The following is a 15,010-nucleotide window of genomic DNA, read 5'->3' as shown; positions in this document are numbered from 1 at the left end:
TTTCACAGGCTCCACTGCCCAGCTGATGATTTGTGAGTGCTATTATACCTTGAAATTGCTCCGGAAAATAGCTGCAGTGTGAAGACAGGAGTTGGTGACGGAAAGGGTGGTGCAGGATGAGCACAGACAGGCAGCGGGGGCGGGGGGGGGGGGGGGGGGGGGGGGGGGGGGGGGTTGCACGGAAATGGTTCGTTGGTGTACATAGACAATAACAGTAAAAAGCAAGGTCAGAATATGTTTCCATGGAGGAACTCATTATCACATCAAAGTTTTTTTCAGGCACTTTGAAAGCACTTCATAAACTTCACATCCAGCAAACACTAACAGACTTAAGGCGTAGAAGAAGGCGGGGTGGGGTGGCGGGGAAGAGTGACCAATAACCTAGTTACAAAATCAGCATGCAATCACACCCCCCCCCCCTCGTAGGGAGAGCGAGAACAGGTCCAACTGCCATCCAGCTGACAGCAGAAGTTTTCATTTCCGAGCTTGACTAATTCATTATAAAGCCATTTGAGTATCTGAACTCTCCGTTGTTATGACTTGAATCTGAGAAAAAGAAACTGCTGACTGTTTGAAATAACAATTTCAGGACCTGACCGCATTGGAGGCGTTAATGCAAATGCAAAAATGCATCTCTTAAGGAATTTACCTCACTCCCCACAACGCACGAGCGATTCAATTTGTCTGAAACTTCCACCGACTTTGCAACTTAACAAAATAACCAAATCTGTGATAAGAAATGCTCATTAATCAAACCGTCGCAGCAATGCAACCGAGTCCGCCATCTATTTCCTTTTCAAGAATTTTTAGGACACGAAGCCGTGCGGTAAACAAATATGTGACTGTTTGAGGAGGAGAAGCGTCGCCGGCGTGCTTTCTTAAGCTGCAGCAGCACAATACGTGGTCAAATGTTAAAGTTATCAGTGGAGTGCAGAAGTTAGGGAGCCTCTTCGCCACTCAGCTTTCCCCACCTGGAATGAATGATTTCAATTCTCCGGCAAAGTCCTCCGAGACATCGCTCAGTCATTCTGCCGGCCCGAGATAAAGCACAACGTTCAAGAAGAGTTAAATAATCAATTCCAATTACATGTCTCTGTATTAATCCAGAACATGCTGCTGGGTGGCACCTCCCAAAGGTTTGCAAGTTGATTTGTAAAGGGATTCGGTAAATGGTCCACTACCTGTGACAAAGGTTATGTAGCAATTCATAATAAATATTGGATCAGAGCCTTAATTCATTGCTAAATCATTTGAATGAATATATTCAAAACTGAATCTTTGTTCAGAAATGTGACTTCAGATCAACTCAGTGACTGAGAGCTCCATCTTGTTCCTTCCCAAAGAGAAGAAAGATGACGAGCAACATAAATGTGTGTAGAAGGGCCGGCGTTTTCGCCCCAGGTGTCATTAAGTCAGATCCTCCTCAGCCATCACAGTCAAATGGCTCCAAGTCCACAGACATGAAGCGAAACTCCCCCCCCACCCCCCCTGCTTTTTCATTTCGCTGTGACAGCTGTGTCCTGTGTGGGTTAACGTCATGAAACGTGGCCTTGGCAGTTGTCAAAATATGTTAGAGAAGACATTAAAACTTCATGACACGATCGCCCTTTCTGCGCTGTTATGATTCCCCAAATGGGATCAAATGAGTTGCTTTTAAACAAAGAAAATAAAACCGGACAAAACCAAAACAAAAGTCCAACTACAGTCTCTGCTACAGTTGCTATTTATCATGTGAATAAATTTATGATGGGAGAAGGAAAGGAAACTGCTAAATCTGTGCTGATGCTTTGCAGCAATTTGAAAAACAAGCCTAAACTTGTTTTTGACCATTTCAAACTTTGTTTATCAACATCACAGGTTCCTTTTTTTAAAAATTATTTTCACGTTGAAATGCCCATCATGGGGCTGCTGACATGTTGTCTGAATTCGGCAGTGCACGCTTCACTTGCTCACTTAGAGGTGTCAGTGAACTGTACTGTGCACTGGTAAACACCATACTCATTTTACCCCATGGGAAGAGGCAATACATTTCACACAACAGACTTGTATGGGCTCTGAAGTGGCTCCCTGTGCTTCACTGCATATTCAGTAACAGCCACATTCCCCTCTCAAACATGAACGTTAGAATTTCTGCTGGACGCCGTTGCGTGCAGATTCAGAAAAGACAAGTAAAGTACACGAAATCCCCAAAACTAACAACTCATCAAAGGATTTATCTGTTTGATTCAAAAAAGCTGCTGAAACCACGTCAAAGTCATACTTTCTTCAAAAAAAAAATACTGCTCCTAATCCTCCAATAGGATTAAAGTGATGAGGAGTGGTTTGGAATGTACCTCTGAGCTGTTGTAAAGCCAGATGGACCGTCCCGTGAAATGGATGTAAGAAGGATGACAAATTTACATCAGAAATGACAAATTAAATCCCTTCTCCTGCGTGTGAGCTGCCAACTGAAATTTAAGAATGACCACAAAAACTTCCTAATATCTGCCTAATCTGGCTTTTCTTTGCTTTTCTTTGTCAACACATCTCCCTGCTGTCAGACGTCTTGTAAAAAAGGAATCTACAATGGAAGTCTCTCACACAAAAAAAAAAGGAAAAAATATATTTATAATATTCAATAATAAGCTTTCAAATTCACAGCCAGACATGCATGATCAAAAACCCTGATGACATTTTGTGAAAGGTCCAGCAAGCTGCCATCGAGGTTACTGTTGAATCAAAGCACAGTGGGATTTCATGTAATTCTTGTAAAGTGTGGCGTTAACCTTTATGTGATCCCCACCAAGCGTTTATTCAGTTTATTCAGAGTTGGATAACCTTCGCTTCGTTCCCTCTGAAGCCACGTCCTGAACTTTTTGGCCCACATTCCTTTCTATCCTCTCCTGAGATTCTGAGCTCGGCTGAGAAAGTGATGAGTTCCACCGAAGACACGATGACCCGAGTCAGGATTTCCATGCAGAGGTGGTGCTTTTTTTTTTTGTTAAGGGGCTACAACTAAATTGGTCCGCTTATCGTTTATGTGCAGGGAAAAAGTTATGCAACAGATTAATGTCTACACCTTGCACATTTTCTGATGCAATTAAAATCTCTGAATCCACATCGCACACATAACCGTAATCTCAAGCGAAGACTTCTCCATCTGCATGTCTCACTTCACCAGCCCTAGAGGTATAACAAATTCTTGCAATGCAGCGTATTTGTTCTTTTTGCCTTTTACTCACAACCTGGCCCCAATAAACGTGCATTTGTTTTAAGTTAAAAAAAAAAAAAAAAAAACAGCGTGAGAGACTTCTCTGTGGCGGCAGCCTGGTTAAAAAAGCAGCAGCAGCTTGAAGTGCGGTGAAGCCTCAAACTCATTACAATATCATTATAGTCTGATGATATCTATACAGAGACCATGCTGTGTTATTCACAGAAATTAATAAACATGGCAGTGATAACCAGCACAATTGCATTAGTCATGAGAATGCATTTGGAAATGTGAGATGTGATTACGGATGTTCTGTTTACATCCTTAAAAAAAAAAAATGAATGAAAATAAGAAAAATGACAATGACTCAAAGTGAGAATGAAGACAAACTACCTCACCGCGTTTACATACTATCAACACAAAGTGGCATTTCTGACGGGAGTCCAAGCAACAAGTTGGCCCGGTGAAGCACTATTCAGTGTTACAACGTGATGCTGCCGACAGGCACATTTTTAATTGCAATCTTCAATTCACATTGTGAGCCGGTGAAGAGTAGCAAAGAAGAAGCAAAGAAAATGGGAAGTTATTTTTGCAGGGTTCCATTTGACATGCAAAGATAAGAAAAACAGGAAGAATGATAAAAAAATATCACACCTCATTTTCTACGTGTAAATAAGAGCAGAGAGAAGTCACAGCCATGAAAGCGCGAGTCTGACTTTAGAGGCATTCAACAACAACATCAACAACGAGCTGAACAATGCTAAAATAATGACTGAAAAAAAAAAAAAAAAACAACTCAAAAAAGATTCTGACAGATTCTAAAGCTGCTACTTCACTGCTAATAAATGGTTTGTTTCCACACTTCACACTAACAACAGACAATGCGATGGCAAAACCCGCTAGTGCACTTTATGCAAATGACCTTGCTCGCTCCCTAATGAGCGCGGGTGTGCTGCAGCAGGAGAGAACCTTAGGAGGGCAGACGGCTGTGCAAATATCTGAGTAAACTCCCCGGTCTAATAACGGCAGCCTTCCGCCCTGAGGTTAAACAGACCCACTAATCACTCACCTTGTTTGGTTTAGGCTCTGCATTCATCTGGGTATCACCCAGAGCAATGGCCGTGCTGCTCTGCCTCCTCTGTCTCTTAAGCTGGAACATTTGGCCATTTATATATATACACACATATATATATGTATACACAAACACACACACAGGCGTAGAAACAGCCAGCCACTGAAAATAAGAGCGATGGACACATCAATGGATTTCATAAATGCTGCCACTTGTTCTTATTTAGATTTCTTGATCAATCGGAGCAGACACCCATTACCAGCCGACCGTGCGCACAGATCCGTCATGTACAGTGGAAGCGTAAGTCTTATATAGTTTAAAGCGATGGAGGAAGATTGATGCCTTGGCCTGTAAATGGGCTGACTGCCAGCCTCTCAGATGGTTTCACAAACTAGCCTTTTTATCCAGACAACCCTGTCTCCTATTCCCCCGCTTGGATGTTGGCTGAGAGGAGATAATGAAGAGCCGGTGTAGATGTCCACTGAGATCTATGACCAGGTTTAAACTTGAGGCCCCCCCCCCCCCCCTCACACACTCCTTCCAATCATAATGCTGATGTTGCAATAAAGCAGCAACCCACACTTGCAGGAGGGCCCCGGCAGAAGCAGCCAGGGGACACCAAGTACGAGGAAATTGCATTACAGACGTTCCCCTCGGAGTATTTAAAAATGGAAACACTAGAAGGCTTGTTTTATTGCTTGTGCTTTCGACGAGGCTTCTCCAAAGTGCTTCCGACAGTTCGTAGCAGTGTGAACATGTTTTTGTTATAAGACAGTTGAAACGGCACTCTTAGGGGGATCTCGTGGCGATGCACAAGTCATCAGACATAAAACAGCAATCTCACGGAGGGGTATCTTGAGGTCAAGTTGTGATAAGTGAAGATGTGATATAAATGGTTTCATCTCTGTGGATATCAAATTTTGCTTGGTGAGAACCTTTTCTAATTTTCCCATCACACACGCCACATCGTTCTTCTGTCTACACATCTCTGCTTAATAGAATTTTATTATATTGCCATTTAGAGGTGATCCACAATGAACCATATTCATAATAAAAAGCCATTCAAAATGGGCCATAAAGTGGCTGAAGCCTTTCCTGCAATCTCAATATGGCCTACATTTAGATCAAGTATAGCTCCAGGCCTCCTGATGCCCAATGTCCATTTGTTCTCGTGAATATTAAAAAGAAGCTATTTTCATTGTTTTCCACATATAAATGGATCTCAAAAACATCTGTGACGTCTTGTAATATTTGGCCTTTAATGACCAGAACCCAAAGATATCCAGATCACCATCAGATAAGAACGAAAACGGCATTTAAAACCGAGAAACTAAACTTCTGGAATTTAAAAAATATGATCGTTTTTCAAATGCTGGATATATTTTTAAAACCCACAAAAACAAACAACAACGGCTGAGGCTGGTTGAGCTGGAAGCTGGCAATCATTTCTGAGCTGGTAAACTACAAATCTCCTTCTTCATCTTTACGGGGCTTAGACACATTTCTGGACTTCATGGTCTGTGTAACATCTGAGCTCGAGTTCACCAAATGCTAAGTGCTTCTCACTGATGACGGTGTTCTGCACAGGTTGGTCATTTTATTCAATAAGAGGTGCCCCCCCCCCACCAGCACCACCACCTCCTCCCTGAAGGCTGATGTAATTTATCTGAGGTTAAGGTGATGGAGTGTGGATTAAGACGGCCGCTCGGGTCAAACTGTGCCCAGGGAGAACACACAGTTCCTTATAACCTTGGTGGACTCTTTTTTTTTTTTTTAACCATCACACACAAAGTCAGACGCTCGGCGCAGAGGAGGAACTTATCTGAGATCATGCCCCCCCCCGGCCAGTTAGTGTGCAGCACATCTCATCTGTATGTTCAGCCTTACAGCACATTTATTCAGATTGCTCAGATTTGCTTGTGGGGAAATTAACTGTCGGTCGTTGAGGGAGATTGAAAGTCACGCACAGGGCTGCCTATTAGGTATTTTAAACTCTTATTACAATCTGACAATTTTTCTGAATAATTTTCATCATGAAATGACGTAGCAAAATTGCAAGAAGCCTTCAAATTCTCCTATTCACGCACGATTAGCGCACTTATGTTTGTGCACGGTCTGATCGTTCTCAACGGGCCCTTCCCATTAGCATAATAAATGAATTTGAGCTCTAGAGTCAAAGATCATTAGGCAGATTTTCACCACCAGGGAAATCATCTGGACAATGTACTGTCTAACTACGTGAGACAAGAGCGATGCGTCACTCAGGCTCAACATGTTTCTGCCTTCGAGCCCTCCACTTGCTCAAAGTACGCTAGTTGTTTTTGCGTTCTGTCACAATGACCTTCGTTTCCTCACGGCGCCTGCGACTGAGTGGGGGGGGCTCTGTGATTAGTCATAACACTGAGTGGTGTGCTGTAGGAAGAGACGTGTAATGTGCCCATGCAGCAACATGCTATAAACACAAGTTTGTTTGTTTGGGATTTTTTTTTTTTTAATCGTGACACCACATCTGTTCTCCAGCACACACTGGCTTAGTGTACTAAACACCGCAGCCTCGGGGTTGATCCCTTTTATCAGCTGCTCCCGCCCGTCCCTCAACTTCTTCAGGTCAAGTTATTTTTCCGCCTGCAGTTCAAAGGCAGCGGTGACATAATTTGGTTCTTTGCTTCATCGTATGCTAAAAGACGTAAACACCGTCTCGCTAAGAGTTGTTCTTAATAAGCACGCGAGGCTTCGTTAAAGGGATTTCTCCACAGGCCGCTCCCCCCCTGAAATTTACATTTAAACATGAGCTATGCTTGTTAGTCGCTCATCTGGAAATATGAGCTGCAGCACAGGAGAATAATGGCCTCAGAGGGCTGTCACTTCCATACAGTGTGCTGGACGTATAGTGAACTTAAGCCACATTCATTTACATTGGAGGCAGAGCCACCATCATTTTCTTTGATTGTCATGCAGGAGGTCTAAATTATGTATACCTGGTGTTAACAGCTCTACAGGGATTGTGGACTGTTATTTACGGAGTGAAGACTGACACTTAAGTCCCAGGCCAGCATCATGATGCCTTCACACCCCTGAGGAATCTCGGGCACGTGACCATGGCTGACTGGAGCTGAATCCCAAAGAAATACAGCGATATCGGATGCTCTTTGTTCACTGCAGTCTTTCCTGAATTTTGACTAACCTTGACTACATCCATTCCTGAGCATTAGAGGAAATGGATGACATCTTAGGGAATAAAGCTTTTGCCAAAGTTTGCGTGAGATCAAACGGCATGCTTACATTCAATATGATGCCACAGACAGAAAATGGGCAGCTGCTGTTCTGCCATCTCTTGATAGAGCCATCGAAGCGCCTCCCCTCCCATCTTTACACTAAATCTCCTCTAAATCTCGGCAGGAGTGCAAATATGTATGTCTCTAAAATGTATTTTCAAATTTATTGAAAAAAATTGCAGCCATTTGTATGCTTTGTTTCTGTGAAACAGTCTGAATTAGCATCCAGAAGTGTTCACTGCTAGCCCAGCAGCCTTGCCATGAAATTAGACATCATTGTGTTCACAGGACAAGAGGTTTTTTTTTTATGCGTCCTCTGAGCAGCGTTTCTCTCTCAGGACATACCGGGTGCTGCTGTAACTCGATTGGAAAGAGACGAGATGCATCCACTGCTCATTCTGACTGACTTCTCCTCTTTCCCCCCCCTCACACAGTGACCATGGTTGTTAATCATGAAGCTGGAGCCCGTTACCTCCTCGTGTCAACATTGACGGCACACACGCTGATTATGCCATGCTAGTGCGAGAAAGCCCGACGGACCTCTTAACACCTGCTGTAAGTACCAATATACTCTGACTTCGAGTGTTTACTCACGACACTCACACCAAGCAAAAGCCAAAAAGATCAAACTCGCCCTCCGCTCTGATTTCTGAATGAGTCTTTGCCCCTTTTCTGTTCCCATACCGAGGCATCGCACTCACGCTCTGAACACATGGATCTCACCTCTCTTTAGGTTTGGTTTGAAAACAGTTATATCCGACTTGGTAATTCGTTGCCAAGTGGCGGGTTCACATTAATGCCGCCAAAATCTTGGCAGATCAAAATTTATGTACACAAGCATTTTTTATTCCAACTGCAGTCATCATACAGGAAATAATGTGTTCATTATTAGCATGATGTTTTTATTACATGTTTATGCTGACACTTTTGTGCGTTCAACGCTGACTTTGGTTGTATCTTTGGAGACGATTAAGATACAAGAGCTTGTCCTACATGATACTAATGAGATCTGGCCATGAAGTGAAGACTGAACATTGACGTTTTTTTGAGTCAGGAGGGAGCAGAGAACCAGGTGGGTGGGGGTAATGCATGAGGAAAATTCAGATAATCTCAGGTAAGTAGCCATTCATCATAATCCATACTAAACCGACAGGAAATACTTTATATCCAGTATTTAGCTGTTACCATTTCATCTTTACGGTGCTGCTGATTCTGATTTGAATCATTCATCAGTTTAGGTCCAAGATTCTTACTGACTGATTTCTCATTTGGCTTTCCAAAGTCATAAAAAATTATATTTCTTTTATTAACAGGAAAAAAAGTGGAATATTGAAAGGATACTTTTCTCATTCAACTTTCATTGAGGCATTGTAAGAGGGGATGGTGGAGACCAAAGCAGAGCTTAGGAATACTGTTGCTGGATGTTTTGGGGTTTGTGAAATGGGCAGCTGGCTTCAGTTCAGTCTCGTTTGCTTTATAATGTTGATTAACAGTTTATAGACCACCTAACTGCCGCAGTATTATTATATGACCATTTCTGTAGTTTTTGCATTATTTTCACTGCGGTATACTCAGCTGATGCTGAATCTCCAACCAAAAAAAAGCGCTGAACTGAATACACCAAGCTTGAAGAGCGGGGAGATTCATTAGTAAATCCTTCCCATCCGTCTCCCACTTCAACATATTTGCATGTTAGATCTGACAATATGCATCTGAGGCCGTTTCATGTTCACAAGTTTCCAAAGGCATCAGATCGGCTGTCAGTCCGTCATGCCAGACAATCTCTACAGACAAAAAGGATGTCATGTATAGCAATGTGCGAGCACTTGATAACAACAACCTCACTTTTCGCTCACTCTGGGAGTGTGTGTGAACATTATCAGCAGACATGGCAACTGCTCACACACACACACATACACACCGCTGTTTGATGCAGTTCCACCAACAACACTGTCAAGTGCTCTCCCTCTTCATCACAGGCAACGCTGTCCAGAGCCATATCTCAAATAGAGTTTCAGCTCTTTGAACTGAGATTGTGTGTGTGTGTGTGTGTGTGCCTGTCTTCCTCTCTCCCGCAGCATATCTGTGTCTCCCATTTGCATACGACTATGTATCTGGGTGTGCGTGCTCTTGTGTTTAAGTGACTGTACATTCATCTGCCCGAGTGTGTGTTTGTTCACATAACAGCCCCGAAGGACAGTCAGGTCACTTCTGTGTCAAGCCAGCCAAATCCCTGGCACAGATTAACAGGAGAGGACAATGCCAGCCTTTGAGGGCAACAGCAGAGGGGAGCAGTCGCTTCAGTTAGGAGGCGGCAGCCCGACCACCCGGCGCTGTGCTCACCCTGGCTGGCTCCAGATAACACGGTCGACACACATACACACACACACACACACGCTCAGACAGATAGGCACAGACACAGACATGCACTCTCTCCGCACACCCACTCATAACTTGGTACCTAATACATATGCAACAGCGAGCCAAACATCATCCATTAGCTGCAACAGGGGCCTGAGCGGCACGCTCCAAGTGTCAAATATACATGAGGGACTGGAGTTGTGCGTCTCATAGTCCTCCAAGCAATTAACACAACCATTTCCAGGTCCGAGCACCCAGATGCACAAACTTCTCCTTGGGCTTTTTGAATCTTTTAGGGAGACTAATTTACAGGTACCCTGGCCAGGGGCTTGCTTTTATGGATTGGAGCCATTGAGAAGGAGACAGCTGGGCATACAGTGGGAATGGTCCACAGTGATGTATGGGACCGTGGGGACGACACGGAGCTGCAGCCGCCGTAGAGGCTGTATTTAAAGATAGGGAGCTCTCTCAGTGACTTTAGTTTAAATTCAGGTTCGACTAGTTGTGGCAGGTTAAAATAATTCACACTGTAGCTGTTTCCAGAAAAAGAAAAAAAAAAACTCGAGGTAGAATCTTGATTCATTTATCGTTTACGACATACAAACCCGGGATTTGGGGACTCAACTGTAACAGAATTGCACTGCTGATCCTGCAGAGATGTTGCACAGTGTGGTGTCATCTTCAATATATTGTAAAGCATGTAATTCTGCCAAGATTTTCTTTTTCTTTTTCTTTTTTCGGCCGTGTGTGTAGCTTCTGCAGATGTTTTTAGCCTCCAGTCAGATATTGACTGAAATGTTCAGCCTAGTGTGAGGAGAGTGGGGGCTGGTATTCAGAGGCGTTCGGGTTTGGTGGGGAAGCCGTATTGATTGCACTTAAAGTGACAAGATTGAGGAGGCCCACTTTGACACGTTATCCCTACTGCCGCCAACAGACAAAACAGGGACCAGCGGAGCAGCGCCGATGGATTTCTGTGATCGTGAATGGCCTAAGACCTACGAATCAGTCGGCCGAGCTATACGATGCTTGAAAATAAGTCAACAATTTTTCATGGCACTGTGTGTAATTTAAGGACTGGCGGCCTATTTCATTTAAAAGGACAAGTAAATAGTGTGGTAATGAATAGGCCTCATGGACATACTGACAAGGTGAAAAATCCTCACAGCTCTGGCAATAATAACGCAGCGTGTAAAGCACATAGGCTGGCGGTGTATTTAATGTGGCAGGCATTGCGGGGAGCCCGCTCGGGCATCCATGGGATTTTTGTCGTGCATAATTCACCGCCGAGGCAAGAAGCTGATATAGCCTCTCTGCTTCTTATGATCATCCATCAGGTAGAATAGCTTTTTTTTTTTTTTTCTTCTAACATTAGCCTGTCAGTGAGAAATAACGAATGTAGCCATGCAGAGCAACGCATGATTACAAGGTAATAATGCCCCGAGGTCAAAGGAATGTGACCTCATTCAGAGCGGCTCGGTGAAGGGAGCAAGTGAAATACTTGTCGCACTAGATGAAGAGTCACTGGGGAATGGCTCATCTTCATTTGAGGAGGCTGTTGTCAGTCCCCCCCCCCACCACCACCACACGCACACACACACACACACACACACACACAAAGACACACAAATACATTCAGCCAAGTGCTGCTGTGATGTCTGAAGATCATCGGGACTGCATGTTTGGTATAATTGAAAAGATGCAAATTTAGCCGTGGTGAAAATGGAGGGGGAAGCCCGGGTAAGGGCTCGTGACGACGGGCCCTCCAACTTGGGTCGCCTGGCCTTACCAGAGCGCAGCCAGGACCTCTGTTGTCATGGCAACAATACTGGATTCAACCTCGAAAAACCACCCGGTTATGTTGAAGAATAAGATTGCGGTTTGGGTTAAAGGTTGGAGGACATTTGTCGTCATGGTTACAGTATTAAAAATGTCATTAAGGATATTGACTGGCCATCCACACACCCACGGCCTCTGACTGTTGCTCTTTGTACGACACCCTCCTCCTTTCTTTAGCACAGCAGCTAGAAGAAACGCGCTCAAGTGTGATTGAAAACGTCTGTTTCTGGTGGGCTCCTTGACCACAGTGAGAAGGGAAAAAAAAAACAAAACATCTTTCCAATAGTGATCGGGCTTCATCAAGCCTCAACATTTGCTCTGATTGATATTGCACGAATCTATCAAGAATAATCTCCCAAGAAATTGCACTGGCCCTTTTTGCAGAGAGTCTCATCGAGATATGGATGCACTCACAGACTGAGTGGGAGTGAGAATGGAGAGGGAAATTGAGGAGAAGGAGAAGCATATATATAATATATAGTCATATAGGTATGGTGACAGCTGGGCAGAGGAACAGGAGAGCAGAAAAATTAATGAGTGCACAACAAGAAGGAGTAATTGAATGGAAGGTTGGGGGAGGAAAGCAAAAGAAAGATTGACATGTTTCACTGGTAACACTTATTTTTTTTTCCATCCTCCTGTTCTCTTTCTTGTGTGTAGCCTGCAGGTCTCTGGTTCCATGTGCTGCACAGCCAATTACCCATGAAAATAAGAGAGGGAGAGCCACTTGGAAGCCATTAAACACACACAAGCTGAGATGTGGATTCACGTGAAACGGCGAAAAACCTCGTCCCGATATATCCTAAAAGGCGATTCTTTTGTGAAGGAAGTCACTTCTTTATCTGTGTAATTTCGTATCACAGCATTTAATCAAGGCACATTTTTTGTAGCCTAATATTGTGTTAAGTGAGAAAAAAAAAGCAGCAGCGCTGACGCAGACTACTGGCTTATTTTGTGATTCTACTTTATTTTTCTTCAGCTGACATACAGGGAGCGTCATGAGAGGAGGCTCTGCACAAGCAAACACAGCATGGCATGTCGTTGCAGCAAGTGTTTGCACATGTGGTTGTGGGCAGGAGGGGGTGGGGGGTGTGTAACTGAACTGTGAGATTTAGATGGTATTGTTCTTCGCAGGGGAGGACTCAAAGGACATTTTAATGAATGGAGCTCAGGGAATGTAGCGGGACCGACTGTCACAGCAGAAGGAGAAATATACTGGCTCTGAATTATTGAAAGCAATCTCTGCACTGATTAAACTCTCTAAAGGCCCCAAAACTCTCCACACTCGCTGAATTACAGCCGATTGAAAAGTTCCAGATTATTAGAATTTTGGTTCCCAGTTCATATTGGAGTTTTATCTAAACTTTTTTTTTTTTTAAAACACAAAGCTGCTCTACATTTCATTCTCTTTGATTAAAGAAAAGAAGAATAAAAAAAGAAAAGTCCTCTCCCCTGAAGACCAGAGCTCAGCTTATGACCACTGTTGTCAGCAGGACTGAACCAAGTGGCTGAGAGGCATGTCACTGGTTGATAAGTTCGATCTGACAGCACTCTGCACTCTGTCTTTGGCAGCTCAGCGTGCATCTGCACAATGCTGTGCAAATATACTCTCATAATTTTTCTCTGCTTAAAATTCCACCTTTGACACATTTTTATTTGTTACCTACATTTTCCTCTCAGCTCGTAATCAAAACACGGGAGGCCCCGGAGAATTTATGTGCATATATTCATCTTTAATATTATGAGTATGAATTTCTCTGACACTGTGATATATTTTAATCATCTAAAGGATTTCATTGATTCAAAGGCTTTTTTTTTGCAGGCTGGGATTAGAAATCCTCGGCTGAATGCGTGTGGAGCAGCTAAACGCTGCAAGTTTTCAGCGCAAGTGCTCGGAGAGTTATGTGTTTTGTGTATAGCCGACTAAGCGTAATGAGTGTCTGACCTGGCGTGGATCAAGTCCCTTCTTGGTTTTAATTAGGTTGTAAATGTCAACACGTGGCATGAACCCTCCTCTAACTCCATGTGTGGGCAGCCCTCGCTCCAACGAAGGACTGCTGTTCATCTTTTGTCGTACATTGAGTCACCGGACAATTAAGAGAATGTGAATGACTCAAAGGCACGGCCAAGAATAGCTGCCCGGGGTGTCTCACACTTCCCGACTGCCATTCCTCCCAGCATGTATCACAAAAGAAGGCAGATAGGCGTCCTGGCAACCACCAATTAAGGCCACATATCCTTCACATGGAGGGCTATTGGTTAATCAAAGCTCTGAGAATAATGAGCTAAAGTAAACAGTAATTAGTGGAACCAGGTCATTGATTACAGTTCTGTGTCCGACCGGTCCGATGGGAATATCTAAGCAAGAGAACATCTCCAAATATCTACTTGATAGCTACATGTGACCTGACAGCTTATTCTGAACTGTCATTCATCTTCCTGAATTTGCTTCAAGTATTATTCATATTGCTTTCCAGTGGACACATATTGCCAAATCAGGCTGCGTTCAGAGATGGAAAATCGATGATGACGCCTCTGCAACCGAAACATACATTTTCGCTCCAGCATTTATTTAGTGTGTGATGATTAATCTAGTCATGGGGGCTGTATCGGCAGCGTGAATTATGCATGTCGTATAGATTTTTGCCCTCTGCATGAGTAAGTGTGAAGAGGGAGAAATGGCTGCACAAGCTGCAGTTGCATTAGGCAGACGTCGGCGTGGACTTGAGAATAGCTGATTAGTGGAAGTTATTCTGATATGAGACATAATTGAACCGTCTACCAGGAGGGAGCCGCAGGGGTTAACAATACGAATCAACAACATTCAACTGAACAGTCATTAGCACAAGTAGAAACAGTGTGAAGTCTGTAGAACTTGTGCAAAGCCTGAAATGCGTGTGTCCACTTGCACGATTTCATTGACTTTGCCTCTGTCTGCAATTCACCTTAAAACGAGAACATTGCTGAGCAAAAAAAAAAACAAAAAAAAGAACAAGTGACCTTCGAGACCGTGTTTACATCCCACATCTTTCCAACAGTTGATGGCTGTCTCTTGAGGCAGCTGTGTTAAGTTTCCGAGTCGAACATTGAACAAGAGCTGCTAATTCAACTGCACAAGGGAGACACTTATGCTGCTGGGAGTTGGGGAGTTTACAGTATCTTAGAACCAGCAGAGAAAGACATTAGCACCGGGCCAGTCACGCTGCAATGACAAAAAGGTATTGAATTATCGAAGTATGGTGTTTGTCTGCGAGGGGGAGGGTGAAGGCCATTGTT

General features: G+C 43.6%; 1 protein-coding gene across 1 annotated transcript in view; it reads left to right on the top strand.

Moving 5' to 3' along the window:
* The window catches only part of chrm2a (cholinergic receptor, muscarinic 2a), a 55,102-nt gene that overhangs the window by 14,360 nt on the left and 25,732 nt on the right, over positions 1–15,010 (top strand). Inside the window, exon 2 of the mRNA XM_029495616.1 lies at positions 7,972–8,092. The gene's annotated coding sequence lies outside the window, so the exon portion shown is untranslated. The remainder of the gene's footprint in view (positions 1–7,971; positions 8,093–15,010) is intronic.

The sequence above is a fragment of the Echeneis naucrates genome, chromosome 23 (genome assembly GCF_900963305.1).
Source record: "Echeneis naucrates chromosome 23, fEcheNa1.1, whole genome shotgun sequence".
NCBI lineage: Eukaryota > Metazoa > Chordata > Actinopteri > Carangiformes > Echeneidae > Echeneis > Echeneis naucrates.
Note: the sequence above shows the minus strand (reverse complement) of the source record. Positions and strands in the feature narration are given on the sequence as shown.